We start from the raw sequence: 18,945 nt of genomic DNA, 5'->3' as shown, positions 1-18,945 counted from the left end.
CATGCTGATTTGAGTGTATAAAATAAAATGAATAAAGGCTTTAATGGAAAACACATTTTTTTAAAAAAAAGCATTTGGCCCGAAAAGCCGTATAAATATAGGTTAAAAAATGCAAAGTACTCACAAGCTGCACTGTAACCTGAAGTGGAGATTTTTATACAACTAACTAACTGGAATGTATCCCGGAACAAGACTATCATATCTGTCTGCCTCCTTAGTAGTGGTCTTGATAATAGTGCTATGGCAACATAATTTTAATATAAACTGTAAGGCTGAAGATTAAAAAAATGTTCACCATTAATAAGAGATAAATATACTGCACACTTAACTGTTTGCATGTATTTAAATAAAAAATTAAATATGTTTAGCTTTAAGCCACAGGGAAACCATTTGTAAACCTGAAATTGGATGCAAGAATTCAAATACCTTTCAGATATCTCCTTTCCATCACTTCCCTGTCACATCAACTGGCCCACCTCGGGGATCTTACTTCCTGAAAACAAAGCAGTCCACCATTATTCACATAAAATCAATATATGTTTCCACTTAATAGCAAGACTTGAAATCATTGCTCAAAAATGAAAGTGATATCCAACATTGATCACAATTCAAAAAGGTGGGGTTGAAAAATAGCAGGATTTTGTCACTTCTGAACTGTTCTATGTTCAGTAGGTCTCACAAAGAAATTCTGAGTCTTGTATGGCTGAACATTAAGTGTTTATTGGTAACAAATAACTATGTACATATTTACAAGGTACAGCCCAAGCTATGAGTTAACTCCATGCTTGCTTCTATATAGGTCTCTGTCCAGCCCGCAACTGACCCTAGTCTCAGCTCATGTGTCTCTTTACATCACACCGTGGGCGGTACTGTTTCCCAGTCCCACATTAACCCTTGCTATGCCTGAAACCCTTATACTACACAAACAACAGAAAGATGAAACACAGAAAAAAAGCATCACTTGTACCATATGTTTATCGGTAGTTCTTTTGTGTTTGCAGAAATAACAGTTCAGAGGGCACGCAAACATCCAGCTCAGGTATGACTTTTATAATATGACTTACTCTCAACCTCAGGTCACACTGCTTTGAACTAATGCGGAACATAAGAACATAAATAGGAGCAGAAGACCACCATATGACCCATCGAGCGTACTAGACCATTCAATATGATCATGGCTGATCCTGGGCTTCAACTCTACTGTCCACTCCCCATATCCCTCAGCTTTCCACAATAGCTTCTAACTTCATGGCTTCTAACCGTAATTGCCAATTAGTAATATTATAGCAGTTCTGTGCCGAGCACAGAGCCCTACAAACTGACCCTTGAGACCATTCTACTTTGTTTTGGATTTACCTCTTACGGACAGCACAAAAAGTGCACTTTCATCACATTAGCAATACAAGCCCAGGTGCCAGAAGTGACGAGGGATTTCAGTTACATGGAGAGGCTAGAGCAGACCTCAGGTTAGTGAGAAGCCTAATAGAGATATTCAAAATTATGAACAATTTTTGATGGAGTATTAGGGAGAAACTGTTTCCTCTGCCAAGTGGATTGACAAACAAAGATCATAAGTTTAAAATAATTGGCAAAATAATGAGAAGGGAAAGAAGGAAACATGTTTTCAAAGTTTTAAGATCTGAAATGCACTACCTGAAAGGGTGGTGGAATCAAATTTCAGAGAAAATTGCAAAAGGCAATTGGACATAATTGCCGCAGACTAATTTACAAAATTATGGGGAAGAGGCTGACATGTGGGACTAAACTAGACAGCTCTTTCAAAGAGCCAGCACACAAATGGTTATTTGAATGGTCTTATTCTGCACTGTAAGATTCTATGACAGTAGAAGTGATCACCACACATTCCTTGTATAGACAAAGTCCCATCTTCACACTGAGGAGACCCTCCATCATGTTGCGTGGCACTGCCAGTGAGCTAAATATGATGGAATCAGAACAGATCTTTCAGCTCAAAACTGGGTCATCAATAGCAGCAGAATTGTATTCAACCATAGTCTGTAACTTCATTTCCCAGTATATCCCTCACTCTACCATTACCATCAAGCCAGGGGATCAACCCTGGTTCAGTAAGGAATGCAGGAGAGCATGCCAGAAGCAGCATCAGGCATACCTAAAAATGAGGATGAATCCTCATGATGAAGCTACAATACAGGGCTACATGCTAAATAATACAAACAGCATGCTGTTGACTGTGCTAAGCAATCCCACAATCAATGGATCAGATTTAAACTTTGCATGGTCCTCTTGAATGGTGGTAGACAATTAAACAACTAACCGAAGGAGGAAGCTCCAACATCATTCCATTCTCAACGATGGAGGACCCCAACATACCAGTGCAAACAGGCAGCTGTAGCATTTGCAACCATCTTCAACCAGGAGTGCCAAGTAAATGATTCATCTCAGGACTCCTCCTGGGGTCCCCAGCATCACAGATGCCAGTCTTCAGCCAATGCGATTCACTCCATGTGATATCAAGAAGCTGCTGAAGACATTGGAAACTGCAAAGGCTATGGGCCCTGACAACATTCCAGCTGTGGTGCTGAAGATTCTGCTCTGGAACTAGCTGTGCCCCTAACGAAGCTGTTCCAGTACAACCACAACACTGACACTTGCCTGACATTGTGCAAAATTGCCCAGTTATGTCCTGTTCATAGAAAGGAAGACAAATCTAATCTGACTAAATGCTGCCCCATCGGCCTGCTTTCACTTAACAGCAAAGTTATGGAAGGTGTCAATGACAGTGTTATCAAGCGACATTTACTCAGTAACAACCTGCTCACAGATGCTAGTTTAGATTCGCCAGGACACTTGGCTCCTGACCACATTACAGTTTTGGTCCAAACGTGGACAGAAAAAGCTTAATTCCAGAGGTAAATTAAGAGTGACTGCCCTTGACATAAAGGCAGCATATGACAGAGTGTGTCATCAAGCAGCCCTAGCAAAACTGGAATCAATGGGAATCAGAAGAAAAACCTCCATGGGTTGGAGCCATACCCAGCACAAAGGAAGGTGGCTGTAGTTATTGGAGGCCAATCATCTCGGCCACAAGGCATCACAACAGGAGTTCCTCAGGCTAGTGTCCTAGGCCCAGCCATCTTCAGCTGCTTCATCAATGACCTTCACTCTATCATAGTGTTCAGTACCATTCGCTCCTCAGATACTGAAATAATCCATGCCAGCCTGCAGCAAGGCCTGGACAACATTCAGGCTGAGGGCGGTAAGTACCACAAGTACAAGGCAAATCATTATCTCCAACAAGAATGAATCTAACAAATAATTTTTTAAAAATCGAAGTGAAAGCCCATTACAACCAATTGTCCTCAATTTGAATCTTGCAAAGAAAATAAAGGGTTTCATTGTTTGAGCAATTCAATGGCAGGAGTGCCAGAAAGTCTTCTTCTAAACTGACTGACATCTCAGTTATCAATATAAAGATCTAGGGCAGAATTATCTGCCTGTCGGGCGGGCGGGCCCAACACAATCTCCAGTGGGCGGGGAGCCAATCTCCGCCGGAGAAGCGGGCCTCACCGCCATTTTACGTCGGTGGCCAATTAAGGCCCGCCCAGCATGACGTCCGGCGGGAAGCGCTATGCACTTCCTGTGCGGGCGGGGTGGGGGTGGGGGTTCCCCAAAAGCGAGAGTGCGCTCTCGCGCATGCGCACGAAAGAGCGCACATCTCCCTGGGGCTAAGCGCTGCCTCAGGGAGATCGCTGACACCTGTACAAACATTAAAAATAGAAAAAAAAATCCTTAACATGTCCCCCTCATGTGACAATGTCACATGAGATGGGACATGTTCATAAATTACACTAAAACTTTCTTAAACTTTTTAAAACCCAACATGAAACCTCATCCTGCTGGTGGATGAGGCTTCATGTTTTTTCTAGTTGCCGCCGGGGCTCCTGGCCTGCCCACCAGCCTTAAGGTTGGACGGGCAGGTCCTTTAATTGTTTTAATGATCCTGTCAATGGCCTCAATTGGTCATTGACAGGTCGGCGGGCACACAGCTGATTTTGCTGTGCCCCTGCCTTCCTAAATATTTAAATGGGGTGGGATGGCATCAGGGGTTCCGCCCGACATCATCCCACGTCATTTTACACGTCGGCAAGCAGGCCCCGCCCCCTGCTCGCCAATGGCAAAATTCAGCCCCTAAACTTAACCTGGGCTCAGGTTAAGCATATTATGCATGAAACATCAGACCATCATATCCTGTCAAAATAGATAAACATCGAAGTTCTGTTTTAAGTTAAAAAAAATTGTGCCGTAATTTCATCTATAAAGCTCACAAAAGGTATATAGGATAGGTCAGCAAAGAAGCACATTTCCATAGGAATTCCTAACATAAAAAGATTCTCTCATCACCCGTCACATACAATTCCAGGAGCACCTCCGTCCTCCACACAGTTTTTTGGCTCCACAGGCATGTTTCTACTATCAGATTCAAGCCTAGCATTATTTGTCTTAGGAAGTGTGAAGCCACATCTCTGCAGAAGATCTTTACAGCACCATATTTGTTTTAAGATCTGCTGAAATTCCAGGTCAGAAAAATGACAGAATATAACATTTCCCAACATACTAGGTAAGGAATTTATCACTAACCCTTCTGTAAATAACCTCTAATGATTGTTTAAACGGGACATAAGTCAACAGGACTGACTTGCCACAAGTTTTTCTGAACAAATTCACTGAAGAGAGCGAGCCTGAGGGCGCGAGCGAGCCTGAAAGCGCGAGCGAGCCTGAGGGCGCGAGCGAGACTGAGGGAAAACGGTTGGAGATCCAAAGTTAAAAGCAGTGGCAGGGAGTCGATGAGAGACAGGGCCAGCACTTTCAAAAGGAAGGAAAAAAATCAGCATGATATCAGAGGAATATAGGCAAATACTTGGTTGGTATTTCTTGAAACTAGGGCATTCGTTTAAACTGGGATGTGGAAAATCAAATATTTCAATTGGGGTAAGTATAGCAGTAAGGGAATTAAGAATCTGGGGAGTCTTTGGGGTGTGTGCCACTCTCAAACCAGAGCTCAGCATTGGGGACTGCTGGGAATGATGACACCTTGAAAGAACGCAGTCCAGACCATGGCACAATGGGTACAAGGGGAAACAGCACAGATTAGAAATGCAGTCAGTACAGGAGATTTCATGGTTAGGGACACCAACAGGCATTTCTGTAAACATCATCATAAATAGAGATGTTGAGTACACATGCAGGGAAGTTATCATCAACCTTTATAAACTCTGGTTAGGCCACAACTCAAGTATTGCATCCAGTTCTAATCACCACAATTTAGGAAGGATGTATCTAATCCTGTCATAATCTTGTAGACCTTTATCAAATCTCTCCTCAATTTCCTTTGCTGCAAGGAGAACAACCGCAGCTTCTCCAACCTAACTTTGTAGCTAAGTACCCTCATCCTTGTAAACATTCTGTTAAATCCCCTCTGTATCCTCTCAAGGATCTAAACTGGACAAAGAAAAGCTGTTCCCTTAACTGAGGGTACAAGGATTAGTGGACACAGATTTATGATTTTTGGCAAGAGATGCAGGAGGGATGTGAGGAAGAACTTTTTTCTTTTTACGCAGTGACTGGGAACGATCTAGAACATACTGTCTATGAGGGTGGTGGAAGCCAAGATGATTAATGATTTCAAAATGAAGTCTGATGGGCACTTGAGCAAAGTAAACATACAGGCCTCAGAAACAGAGGAGGAATGAGAACACTAGGATTGCTCTACAGGGAGCCAGTACAGACTCAAATGTACTGAAAGGCCTCCCTCTGTGCCATAATGATTCCATAATTCTATGCATACAATTTTATATCCAACAGTGCAAGAGTACATTCTAAAAAAACACACTTCACCAGAGAAGAACAAGACAATTGCACTAGAAACTAATAAAAAGATGATGGTGAGGACCATTGTGGCATATGCTGCCTTACATGCAGATTTTTTAATGATCTTTGTATGTTCTTTCCTTCTTTTGTTATTACCCATTGGTTATGTACTGAGATAGTCTGCAATATAGCTGAAAACACCAGCAACATTGTATGGAGAGGTAAGTGGTAATTGTGGCCAGCGCAACAATTCCATATAATCGCTCCAGGCAAACAGGGGAATACAATGTCAACCAACAATAAGCGACATCAACAGCTTTTGTCAAAGGACAAGCAGCAGACTAAGGTTGACGCAGCTCATTGAGCAAGTCAATATTCTCAGCAAACAGTCTGATGAAGAAAAAGGACCACTCACAATGGATAGACAAAAACCTAGATATACTAAGATGCATCTCATAAATTCAGACCAGGACTGCAAACTTTACTGGACAAGGTACTACAAAGCTTCACAATGAATTTGGGGAATATATAGACATGGAGTATATTTGCAATTTGCATTTAATACAACACCTATAATGCAGTAAAATGTCCCAAGGTACTTCACAGGAGGGTTATGAAATAAAATTTGAACCACACAAAAAGAAATATTGGGATAGGTAATTAAAAGCCTGGTTAAAAAGGAAGGATTTACAGTGCAACTTAAAGATGGTGAGAGGTAAAGTAGTTTAGGGAGTGGTTTCCAAAGAGGAGGACTTAGGGTAGCTGGACGTATGGCCGCCAATGGTACAGTGAATGAAATCAGGGATGCACAAGAAATGAGAATGGGAGGAGCACAGAGATTTTAAAGAGTCATTGAGCTGAGGAAGTTATGGAGAAAGAGGGAGAATGAGGCCATGGTGGGATCTGAACACAAGAATGTGAATTTTAAAATTGAGATGTTGAACTGCAAACCAATGTAGGTCATGGAGCATAGGGGTGATGGGTTAGCAAGACATGTTTGATTTAAAATATAGAGAACAAAGTTTTGGATGAGCTCAAGTTTACACAGGGTGGGTGAGAGGCCTGCAGGAGGAAAAAACAGTAAAAACTGGGAAATAAGAATACTGGTCCAAACCGTTTTTTCCTTCTGGGTTGGTATAAATGGATTCTGAAAGTAACAAAAGCGTATTTGAGGATTTTAAGCAGCAGATCAGCTGAAGCATGGGTGCAGACAGGCAATTTAATGCTATGGAGGTAGAAGCAGGTGGTCTTGTTAATGGAGAGGATATGAGTTTGGAAGCTTATCTCAGAGTCAAGGTTGTGAACAGTCTGGTTCAGCCTCAAGACAGTGGCCAGGGAAGAGGATGGAACAGGTGGCTAGGGGAAAAAAAGTTTGGTATTGAAGGCAATGGTTTCAGTCTCCCCAGTATTAAATTGGGGGTAATTTCTACTCATCCAATACTGAATGGCAGCCAAGCTACATCACAAATCAGAGGCAGTGAATAGATCAAGAGAGGCAGTGGTGGTGAGATGGGCTGTGTGTTATCAGCATACAAAGAATCTGGCATTATGTTTTCAGATGTCGCTGAGGGGCAACATATGGTTGTGGAATAGGGGGAAGCTAAGCATAGATCCTTGAGGGAATCCAGAGTTAGCATTACAGAGATGGGGAGAGAAGAAATTGCATGAGATTCGCTGGCTATGACCGGATAGATAGTTAAGGAAGAAGGAAAGGGCTGTCTTACCCAACTAGATATCAGAGGAGAGGCTTTGGAGTCAAGATTGTGGTCAACCACGTGAAACGTTATAGAAAGGTCGAGAAGGATGAGGAGGAATAGTTCACCATGGTCACAATCACATGGGATATCATTTGTGATTTTGATACAAGATGTTTCACTACTGTGACAGTGTGGAAACCTGATTGGAGGGATTAAAAAGTGCATTTGCAGGAAAGGTGTGGACAGGTTTGAGAGGCAACAACAGGCACAAGGACTTGTGAGGAAAGGGGCCTGTACATGCCATTGTCTACTAAAATTAGGGAGTGTGGATAAAAAAGTGCAGCTGTAGCCTCATCTGTAGTCAGCAATTCCTGCTGAATGATACTGATTTGACAGATCCTAACTTAAAAGATCCTACATTCAGTGTGCACAGTACATAAACAAATTGTCTTAACTTCAAAGTGTCACTTGCAAATTATATATCATGCTTAATATGGGTTTCTACACCCACCAAGTTGACCTGTACTAATATTTAGACAAGCAAGAGAAACCACTAACCATGAAGTAAAGAGCCACAGAGAAAAAATAATTTATTAAACTACTCTTCATTCCCTCCAGTTACCAATCAAGATTCGATAACTTGCACGGAATAAACCAGCCAAATCTTTCAAACAATTTTGGTTTTATTTCAGTGGCCATGATGCTTTCTCAGTTAGCCAATAATGTTCACCTAAGATTACCAATTATTGAAGAAAACATTATGCTATTGCAAAACAGTCCAATGGGGCCAATTTTTCATTTTGTGTTCTCAACAAGGACACTTACCCACAAATAGTGATGTCAGAAATTTGGGTGTATACTGTGCATGGTTAAAACGGTTGGGTAAATCAGACACAAGTTGCTTTCTTCTATTAGGCCTTTCCTCAAGATATCTTGAGCCTCTGTGCATGCCAAACCTAGCATACCTTTCTGTTTTCCTAACCTCTATGAATAGCAGCATGACTGTCAGTTCCCCAGCAGACCATCATAGCTCACTCAATGGAACCTTTAAGACTCTGGAATATTAAACCTTGCTGCATAGGAATCAATATATATTTTAACTGAAGTGTTTCAGCAGAAGCCTGCAATAATAGTTCACCCATCTCCAAGAAATTGGTGACCCCTTGAACTTGTGCGGAGCTCAGCTTTGCAGTAAGCGTTCTGCACAACTTGAAGAAAAGATCTTCAAGCCGTGCCCAAACAACAAGACTTCGCAGGCCTCAAGAAATAGTATCCATTATGTCAGCATACTTCGTTATGCAAAACATCCTGCTCAAATATAATCTTCATCTATTTGTTTTCTACTCTACTCCCATTCTTTTTGAACTTGGCTTTTACTTTTTAAAACCATGCAACTTAATTTTCAACTAATATGCTCTGTTATAATATTTGTCAATTACTTTGAGTACACTCAAAATTTTCCTCTGTTTCTGCAGTCCAATTGTTCATATTTGGTGTGGGAGGAGATGAACCACATCAGAAAATATGCCTTCTGATTCCATTAAAGCCAAATCAACAGACTAATTTTTCAATTAGTGGAGGCTCAGAACAATAAATTCTGACCTGGGCTTGTCAGTGACTCAACTATGTGAAACGTTGAAGCATTTTTAGAACATGAATTTTAACATTAACAGCATGCTAAGGGTTGACTAACATTGTTGGCAAGCTTTCAACATCCAAAGACTACTCTGCAGCGTGGAGGGAGATACACTGACAAAAAAAAACACACAAACAGAATAGCCAATTGTCACATCAATCCAAAGACAATGTACAAGTTGCTTGTCACAGATCCTTCCTCTCTAACGTCGTTGAATGCATTGCTACTTCCCTATTCACTCAATATCTTTCCTGCAATGGTACGGTTGAATCTTGCCTAATTAAATTTCTATCCCTGCTAATGTATCGAAACAACCATGATTGAAGTTTCAAATGACATCCTATATAACTGTGACAAAGGTAAACTATCTCTCCTCACCCTTCTTGAACTGTCTGCCATTTTTGATACAACATCTTCCTCTGTTGTCCAGTTGTGTGGGACTGACCTCGCCCGGTTCCATTCTTATCCATCCAGTTGTAGCCAGAGAATCACTTGCAGTGGTTTTTCTTCACACTCCCACACTGTGGCCTCTGGAATCCCCCAGGAATCTAGCCTTGGTTCCCTCCTATTTTTTACCTGCATGCTGGCCCTTAGCAACATCATCTAAAAGTGCATCAACTTCCATACATGTTCTCACTATGTTCAGTGGTGGCACTACCACCATGCCAAATGCGATGGATTTTGAACAGATCTAGCAGCTCAAGACTGGACATCCATGAGGTTCTGTGGGTCATCAGCAGAATTGTACTCAACCACAATCTGTAACCACAGGCCCAACGTACACCCCACTCTGCCATTACCACCAAGTTGGGGCACAACCCTGGTTCAATGAAGAGTGCAGGGGGGCATGCCAGAGCAGCACCAGGCATACTTAAAAATGAGGTGTCAACCTGGTGAAGCTACAACACAGGACTACTTGCATGCCAAACAGCATAAGCAGCAAGTGATAGAGCTAAGTAGTCCCACAACCAATGGATCAGATTTAAGCTCTTCTGTCCTGCCACATCCAGCTGTGAATGGTGGTGGAAAATTAAACAAATCACTGGAGGACGAGGCTCCACAAATATCCCCATCCTCAATGACGGGGGACCCCAGCATATCAGTGCAAAAGATAAGACTGAAGCATGCGCAGCCATCTTTAGCCAGAAGTGCTGAGTGGATTATCCATCTCGGCCTCCTCCAGATGTCCCCAGCATCATAGGTGCCAGTCTTCAGCTAATTCAATTAATTCCATGTGATATCAAGAAACTGCTGAAGACACTGGATACTGCAAAGGCTACGGGCCCTGACAATTTACAGCAATAGTACTGAAGACTTGTGCTCCAGAACGTGCTGCACCCCTAGCCAAGCTGTTCCAGTACAGCTATGACAGTGGCATCTACCCAACTACGTGGAATATTGCCCAGGTATGTCCTGTACACAAAAAGCAGGACAAATCCAACCCAGCCAATTCCCGCCCCAACAGCCTACTCTCCATCATCAATAAAGTCATGGGAGGGGTCATCAACAGTGCTATCAAATGGCACTTGCTTAGCAATAATCTGGTCACTGATGCCCAGTTTGGGTTCTACCAGGGCCACTCAGCTCCTGACCTCATTACAGCCTTGGTTCAAACATAGCCAAAAGAGCTGAACTCCAGAGGTGAGGCAAGAGTGACTACCCTTGACATCAAGGCAGCGTTTGACTGAGTCTGGCATCAACGACTGCTAGCAAAACTGAGTCAATGGGAATCAGGGTGAAAGCTCTCCACTGGTTGGAGTCACAGCTAGCACAAAGGAAGATGGTTGTGATTGTTGGGGGTCAATCATCTAAGTTCCAGGACATCACTACAAGAGTTTTTCAGGGTAGTGTCCTTGGTAGTGACTGAAACAACTTCAGCAACTTCATCAATGACCTTCCTTCCATCATAAGGTCAGAAATGGAGATGTTCGCTGATAACTTCACAATCTTCAGCACCATTTGCGAATCCTCAGAAACTGTAGAAGTCCATTTCCAAATGCAGTAAGACCTGGACAACATCCAGGCTTGTGCTGACAAGTGTGACACAAATGTTACTTACCACATTGCCAGGCAATGACCATCTCCAACAAGAGAGAATCTAACCATCTCCCCTTGATAGTTAATGGCATTACCTTCACTGAATTCCCCACTATCAACATCCTGGGATTACCACTGACCAGAAACTGAACTGAACAAGCCATATAAATACTATGGCTACAAGAGCAGGTCAGAAGCGAGGAATCCTGTGGCAAGTAACTCACCTCCTGTCTCCCCAAATCCTGTCCCCCACCTACAAGACAGAAGTCAGGAGTATGATGGAATATCGCCACATGCCTGGATGAGTGCAGCTCGAACAACACACAAGAAACTCGACATCAACCAGGACAAAGCAGCCCACTTGTTTGGCACCGTTTCCACAAACATTCACTCCCTCCACCACTGATGAACAATGGCAGCATCTATAAGATGCACGCAGGAACTCACCAAGGATCCTTAGACAGCATCTTCCAAACCCACGACTGCTACCATCAAGAAGGACAAGGGCAGCAGACACATGGGGACACCACCACCTGCAAGTTCTCCTCCAAGCCACTCACCATTCCCACTTGGAAATATATTTCCATTCCTTCACTGTCGCTAGGTCAAAATCCTGGAATTCCCTCCCTAACAGTACTGCGGGTGTATCTACACCACATAGATTGCAGCGGTTCAAGAAGGCAGCTCACCACCACCTTCTCAAGGGCAATTAGGGATGGGCAATAAATGCTGGCCTGGACAGCGATGCCCACATCCCATGAATGATTACGACAAAAAAAGTTCTATTTCACCATCACCTCTTGATCCCTCAATGGTGTTTGATTTGTGACATTACTTGCTTGACATCTAGCAATGGAGGAGTGTAAAATTTTCTCCAACTAAACATTGGGAAGACCAGTCATTACCTTCCATCCCTGCCACAAACACAGTTCCCCAGCCACTAATTCCATCTCTCTCCTGGCAACTGCCTGAAACTGAACTAGGCAATTCACAACCTTGATGTCATAACTGATTTTGGAATGAGTTTCCAACCATAGATACCCCAATAAGCCAGGGGGCGAAGAATAGAACAGGTGCCAATCTTTACACACTTTATTTGCATCAATTTACAGTGATACAGTTAGAAGTATGAAGTAGAAACTACAAACAATGGCCACGGCAGCTGTGCTGACAATGGATAGAATGCTAGTTTCTAAGTCACAGGAGGTGTTAGGAATGTTAGGTTTTCTAAACGGTTATACTTTAAACTATTTAATTTCAGGATAGAATGAAGTTGGGGTCGAAAGGATAGATAAATAGCATTTCTAACTGCATTCAAGGCCCATGTGATTCACGTTACCATGGAAATGGGCTTTTAGAGGGGAACAGACGATAGAAAGTGATAGTAGCGCCTTCTTACAGGGTTTTTTTTTAAGGATATCCCTGAATCTCGTGGACAACTTAGTCTCCAAGAATCTGAGAAAGAACAGAGAGATAGAGACAGCCAGTCTCTATTGTGCACCACACAGAACGTGGGTTGGAACTCATGCTCAGATTGAAGAGTCCAAATTTGTGAGGATTTAAATTAGGCGGGAAGATTCACCGAACTTTGGCTAGAGGGAGGGACCTCCAGGGTGACCCACACGTGAAAGTCAGTTGGGGGAAAGGTTATTCAGCTGGAAAACGAAAAAGGAAGCAAGCCATCGGAAGCTGAGAAAAACTTTGGGCTGGTTCCTGGAGAATGAAACGTCCACTTAAGGGACAGAGTATTCTATAACTATGGAGGGAGATTTTTAGTCATTTTAAAAGTTAAGCAGGGAAACTTTCCGCAGTTGAGTATAAGTTGCCTACTGAAATATTATTTCGACTATGTTGCTTTTACTTTGCACAGTAAAAGTCTTAAAACTTGAAATCTTATCATGTGATCTTTTCTGTTGGTCATTGGAATTCAAATATCTTTTTTTAAAGTTATTGGTCTCCACAGGGATCAAAACAACACACTCTCCAAACGTGCACCTCCAGGCCCAACACCCAAAACCCAGCTTCACTTTGCACCTTATTATAAAAGCACAAGTGAATCCCCAGTTAATACCCATCAACTGCATACAATTAAATATAATTAATATATAATTAACATGCTCCATCATTGATGCTACCTACTTCTTTCTCTTTAGGCTTGGCCTAAATGGCCAAGTGGTTATGGTACTGGGTTTGTAACCCCAAGATCAAGAGTTCAAATCTCACCATGGCAAACTATGAAAACAATGTAACTTCATCTGAAACAGATGGAAACAGGTTTGTACTCGAAAGAGTTACTTCTTTCTCTTTAGGCTTGGCCTAAATGGCCAAGTGGTTATGGTACTGGGTTTGTAACCCCAAGATCAAGAGTTCAAATCTCCCAATGGCAAACTATGAAACAATGTAACTTCATCTGAAACAGATGGAAACAGGTTTACTCAAAAGAGTATCAAGAGTTCAAATCTCACAATGGCAAACTATGAAACAACGTAACCTCATCTGAATAGGAACAGATGGAATCGTGTTTGTACTGGAAAGAGTTACTTCTTTCTCTTTAGGCTTGGCCTAAATAGCCAAGTGGTTATGGTACTGGGCTTGTAACCCCAAGATCAAGAGTTCAAATCTCACAATGGCAAACTATGAAACAATGTAATTTCATCTGAAACAGATGGAAACGGGTTTGTACTCGAAAGAGTTACTTCTTTCTCTTTAGCATCGCTCAAATCTTGCCCTGCCTCGGCTCATCAGCTATTAAACAAACTCATGGATGAGGATTTTGTCTCTAGACTTGGTTATTTCAATGCTCTTTTGGTCTGTCTCCCATCTTCCACCCTACATAAACTTGAACTCAAACAATAATCTGATCTGCTTATCCTAATGCACGCCAAGCCCCCTTCACCCACCATCCCTGTGCTTGCCGACCTACACTGGCTCCCAATTGGGCAACACCTCAATCTTAAAATTCTCATTCATGTTTTCAAACTCCTCCACAGCTTCCTCCAGCCCTAAAAGTCTTTGTGATCTCACGTTCCTTGAATTCTGGCCTCTTGTGTAACTCCAGTTTTAATCATGCTATCCTTGGCAGCTGTGCCTTTGGTTGCCTAAGTCCTCAGATCAGGAATTATTTCCCTAAACCCATGCACCTCTCTACCTAACTTTCCTTCTTTAAGACACTCCATAAAACCTACTGTTTGAATAAGCATTTGGTCATCTGTCCCAATAGCTCTTTATGTGGTTGTGTGTCCAATTTTGTTGGATAATGCTCCTTTGAAGAGACTGGAACTCTTCGATAGTCACACTCTCACAGGAACCATTTGGTCCCATGGAATATTTCATCAATACCTAATGTTGTCCTTATAACCTCTAATTCCATTCTTAACTACTTAATTCTCTGTCTTTTTTCAACTGCTTTTGTTGAAGTCTTGAGTAAAGATTCTTGTAAACAAATATAATTTGAGGCAGATTTTTCTACTTGTACCCTTCAGTACTGTACCAAAGAAAGCTTATAAAGCCTAAAAGATTATGACACAAATCATCTTTACAAAAGCCAGATAGGTTCACATTCCTTTGAGTTCTGTGAAACTTCTATATGCAGACTTGGCATTACAGCAAAATTGCTATTGGCTTTGATAGATAATTCTCATTATGTGATAATACATATCATGTAAATATTCATGAAAGTCATCAACTATGAAGATATTCATGTTTTGACAGCAGAGATCAATCTCAAGAATAGGCATTTTAAGTAATTACATATTCGTCCTGAACATTACAAAATATATCATACTGTTGTTCAGAAATGAGTTTCCATCTTGATAATACTATTATCCAGAAATGGGTTACTATTGAGTTTGGGTTGATATATTCCTTTAAGATATTGTTTAATCCTCACTTTGCAAAATAAATTGAATGGTTGCCTAGTTGTTGGACTCGTTCAAATTCCTACCCCGCTACATGACGTGGCGGATATGTGACTATATAATTGACCCTTAATCCCCTCCCACAAGGATAGTTAATAACTAAAGCCTTGTCAATTTTGCCCAAATCCCAAGAACATAAAAAGAACACGCACTACCTAAATTTGAAAATGATGTGGGTCAGCTCACAGGGCTTTGCCAATGTTATCCTTAAGTTGGCCACAGAAAAGTATGCACAAGAACTCCAATTTGTTTTTCCCTTATACTTTCCTTCCATCCCAGTGGAGAAGTTATTCAACTCCCTTCCATTTGCCCGCACTCCACACCCCCACCCAATTCAGTAACTTCTCATTGTGACATGACTGAAATCATAGTTCAGCACATCAAGAGTTACAGGCTTGAACTGTATTCCATTACTGACACAATTAAGTAATTTTCCAAAACACTGCACCCTTTAAAGATGGTTAACAGTACTGCCCCTCCAATCCATGTTTTGAAGTGTTTTGTGATACGTGTACGTACATAGTGGATGTGTATACATACATAGTGGAAACATATACATTCATAGTGGAAGCTATTGCTGTGACAGTAGTACTAATTTTTTTAAAAAGGAGGGCTAAAAGCATACCATGTGTTGAGTCTTATTTAGTTCACTTACATAATTGTACTAGTGACAATTTGAAGCCTATGGGAACAATTAAAATAAATTTTCCACAGGAAAAAGAGATTAGTGTGGATACTGTACTGGATTAAAAGTTTGAGAAAATTATTTGCACTTGATGAAAGGATCTTAAAATTATTGTGTACTTCCAATCAACTACTTAAAATGTACTTAAAAAACTCTTTGTGTGGTTTTAAATAAGAAGTCTGGGTAATTTTCTTCTGCACAGGAAAAGGGTCATGGAAAATTATTTTAACTTGGCCACCCCACCCATTGATTATGTATTAGAACTAAAAAAAACTAAAGTCATAAAAGTCACGAGTTGCAATCCTGATGCTCATGCCCAAAAGCGTGCTTCAGAGATGAGCCTGCTAGAGTTCGTGGAATCAGTGAGATGGTACCTCACTTATGTGGGCCAGAAAGGTATCACTGTCACGACCTTGATAGAGACCAGTAACTTTTTTTTATAAAACAAGAAATCTGAAATAATCATTATTCACTGAAAGAAGGAAGCCACAAGATTCCATGGTTTAAGACAAAATAATTTTTATTACACAACAATCAGGAAATGCAAACACTAAACATTATCTTAGCTAACCACATATACTCCAACACCCAGAATCAACATAAGTTAAACATGAATTAACAGGTAAATTGTGGTGAATATAAACCATAAATTACACATTAAATGGCAGAAACAACTAAGGCTCAGTAGTCTCCTCAGCATATAGGTTATCAAATTCAGTTACAAGGTCCTTAAAAACTTTGTCTTCCTGATGAAGAATTTCAGCTCCTCTCCTTCTAGGAACTAATCCCCAGCCAACAGCAATGCACAACCAATCCAAATTCCTTGCACCACGTCTTCACCAAAAATGGCACACGTCTGCAACTTGGTCTGGATGGTATAGATCCACCAATGTTACCTTCAAGCAATAGAAGCAGCTGCATCAAGTATGCAATAAAAACAGAAAATGCTGGAAGAACACAGCATCTGAAGAAGAGTCAAATGCACTCGAAATGTTAACTCTGTTTCTCTCTCCACAGATGCTGCCAGACCTGCTGAGTTTTTCCAGGGGCAGAATTTTTACCTTGTCCAGTGGGCGCAGAGAGCGGGTCTGGGAGTGGCCGCGCAACAGACCACCGCCCGCAATCTGGCCCTGACTGCATTTTCACACTGGCTGCCCAATTAGCAGCCAGCCAGTGTGAAACGCATGCTGATAACCTCAGCGCTGCCGGGGTGGGGGCAGGAGGAGCACAAGCGCTGAAGTTTGCACATACTCAGTGAAAGCTCCCTGAAGGCACACAGCTACCTCAGGGAGCTGAAGATTTCTAACATTAAATAATCCAACATTTTTTTAAAAACTCTATCACATTAGCAGGGGCATGTTAAAAATGAGTTTTAAAAATTTTAATTTTTTTAAACGTCACTGTTCGAAACCTCATTCCGCCCGTGAATGAGGTTTCGCAAAAATGCAAAGGCCACTTGGCCTATTTGCCCGCCCGCCAACCATAAGGTTGGACAGGTAGAGAAAATCTCACTTGAATTAATTAATTTACGGGCTTAACGGCCCTCTTAATTGTTGACAGTCATGCTGCCGACTCCCACATGAGCCTGCCACCCAAAATATTGCTCGAATGCACGATGATGTCAGGACGCTTGCCCGTGTCATCGTGTGCTATTTCACAAGCGTGCATGTCGGGTACCACCCACACGCCAAGCTAAAAATCTTAGCCCAGCAATTTCTGTTATTATTTCAGATTTCCAGCATCCGCAGTATTTTGCTTTTATTGCATCAACTATGCAGTTACTTGTGCTCAGCTTCTGGATCTGGCTTCTGTCTTTTTCAGCTTGCCAGTACTGCACCACTGGACTCATCAACTTGGATTCACTTAGAAGAGCTTAGATGGCCTTGGGCCCCTTTGTATAGCCTCGACCAGTTTCAGTCTGCCCAGAAGTTTTAGTTTCAGATTTGGTTCCCTTAGAAACTGGAAGGATCAGTTTCCTTTCTCGGTTCTCCTTTTCATTAAGGGGCTGTCTCCAAAAACACAATTTTGAAAACCCTGGATTCCATTATACTACCACTTCAAGTGCATCTCTGAAACCCACCTACCACATCTGCTACTAATGCCACCTCTGCCCTACCATTAGTGGTTGGCGAAGGGAGGGATGAGAAAAAGGGTTCCCATGTCCTCCACATGTTTTTTCCTCAGTCTCCTTTGCTGGTGGGCCGATCCACTATTGGAGGTTTGGGTCAGTTAACTGCACTGAACTGTCCGTTGCAGTTTACATGCAACCATATGGAAGTTAGTACATCTCTCCTCGCATGTACGCATAGACTGAAATGCCAGGTCCATGTCCAGCCTAAGTATTGGGACATTAAGGTTTGAAGAGAGTCCTGCCCCATGATCTTGCTTTTGTACTGCAGACATCTTGAGAAGGCCTACCTACCATGGACCTGCTGGCAAAGAGCTTAGAGATGTCTACAACTGGTTTTTGTTCCCTACAATTGAAAGCATTATCCCAACTTTCCTAGAGTCACCCAAAGCAGATGTTTTTCTCTTCCACCCATTTCCTTTGTTCTCTCTGCCTTTCTATCGCTATTCTGCTCTCAAAGAAATATCCTCATGATCCACAGTAATAGTCTCCAGAATGATTATAAAACTGAACCATGGTGCTAGGGTAAAAACATCAATTCTGTGAACACCAGCCATGCAATAACTCTGTTGAGACTTGGAATGTTGGAAATACTAGTCATGGGAGCACCAACATCCCCTTTTCCAGCGATAAAAACAAAAAAACTGCGGATGCTGGAAATCCAAAACAAAAACAAAAACAGAATTACCTGGAAAAACTCAGCAGGTCTGGCAGCATCGGCGGAGAAGAAAAGAGTTGACATTTCGAGTCCTCATGACCCTTCGACAGAACTTGAGTTCGAGTCCAAGAAAGAGTTGAAATATTAGCTGGTTTAAGATGTGTGTGTGGGGGGCGGAGAGAGAGAGAGAGAGAGAGAGAGGTGGAGTGGGGGTGTGGTTGTAGGGACAAACAAGCAGTGATAGAAGCAGATCATCAAAAGATGTCAACAACAATAGAACAAAAGAACACATAGGTGTTAAAGTTAAAGTTGGTGATATTATCTAAACGAATGTGCT

General features: G+C 41.9%; 1 long non-coding RNA gene across 1 annotated transcript in view; it reads right to left on the bottom strand.

The window, feature by feature from the left end:
• LOC121280191 overlaps window positions 1–18,945 on the bottom strand; it is a 903,449-nt gene that overhangs the window by 862,984 nt on the left and 21,520 nt on the right. Inside the window, exon 2 of the long non-coding RNA XR_005943559.1 lies at window positions 427–493. This is a non-coding gene — a long non-coding RNA (uncharacterized LOC121280191). The remainder of the gene's footprint in view (window positions 1–426; window positions 494–18,945) is intronic.

Source organism: Carcharodon carcharias, chromosome 7 (assembly GCF_017639515.1).
Source record: "Carcharodon carcharias isolate sCarCar2 chromosome 7, sCarCar2.pri, whole genome shotgun sequence".
In the NCBI taxonomy this organism is placed as follows: Eukaryota; Metazoa; Chordata; class Chondrichthyes; order Lamniformes; family Lamnidae; genus Carcharodon; species Carcharodon carcharias.
The sequence above is the reverse complement of the archived record's forward strand: the minus strand, read 5'-3'. Positions and strand labels throughout refer to the sequence as shown.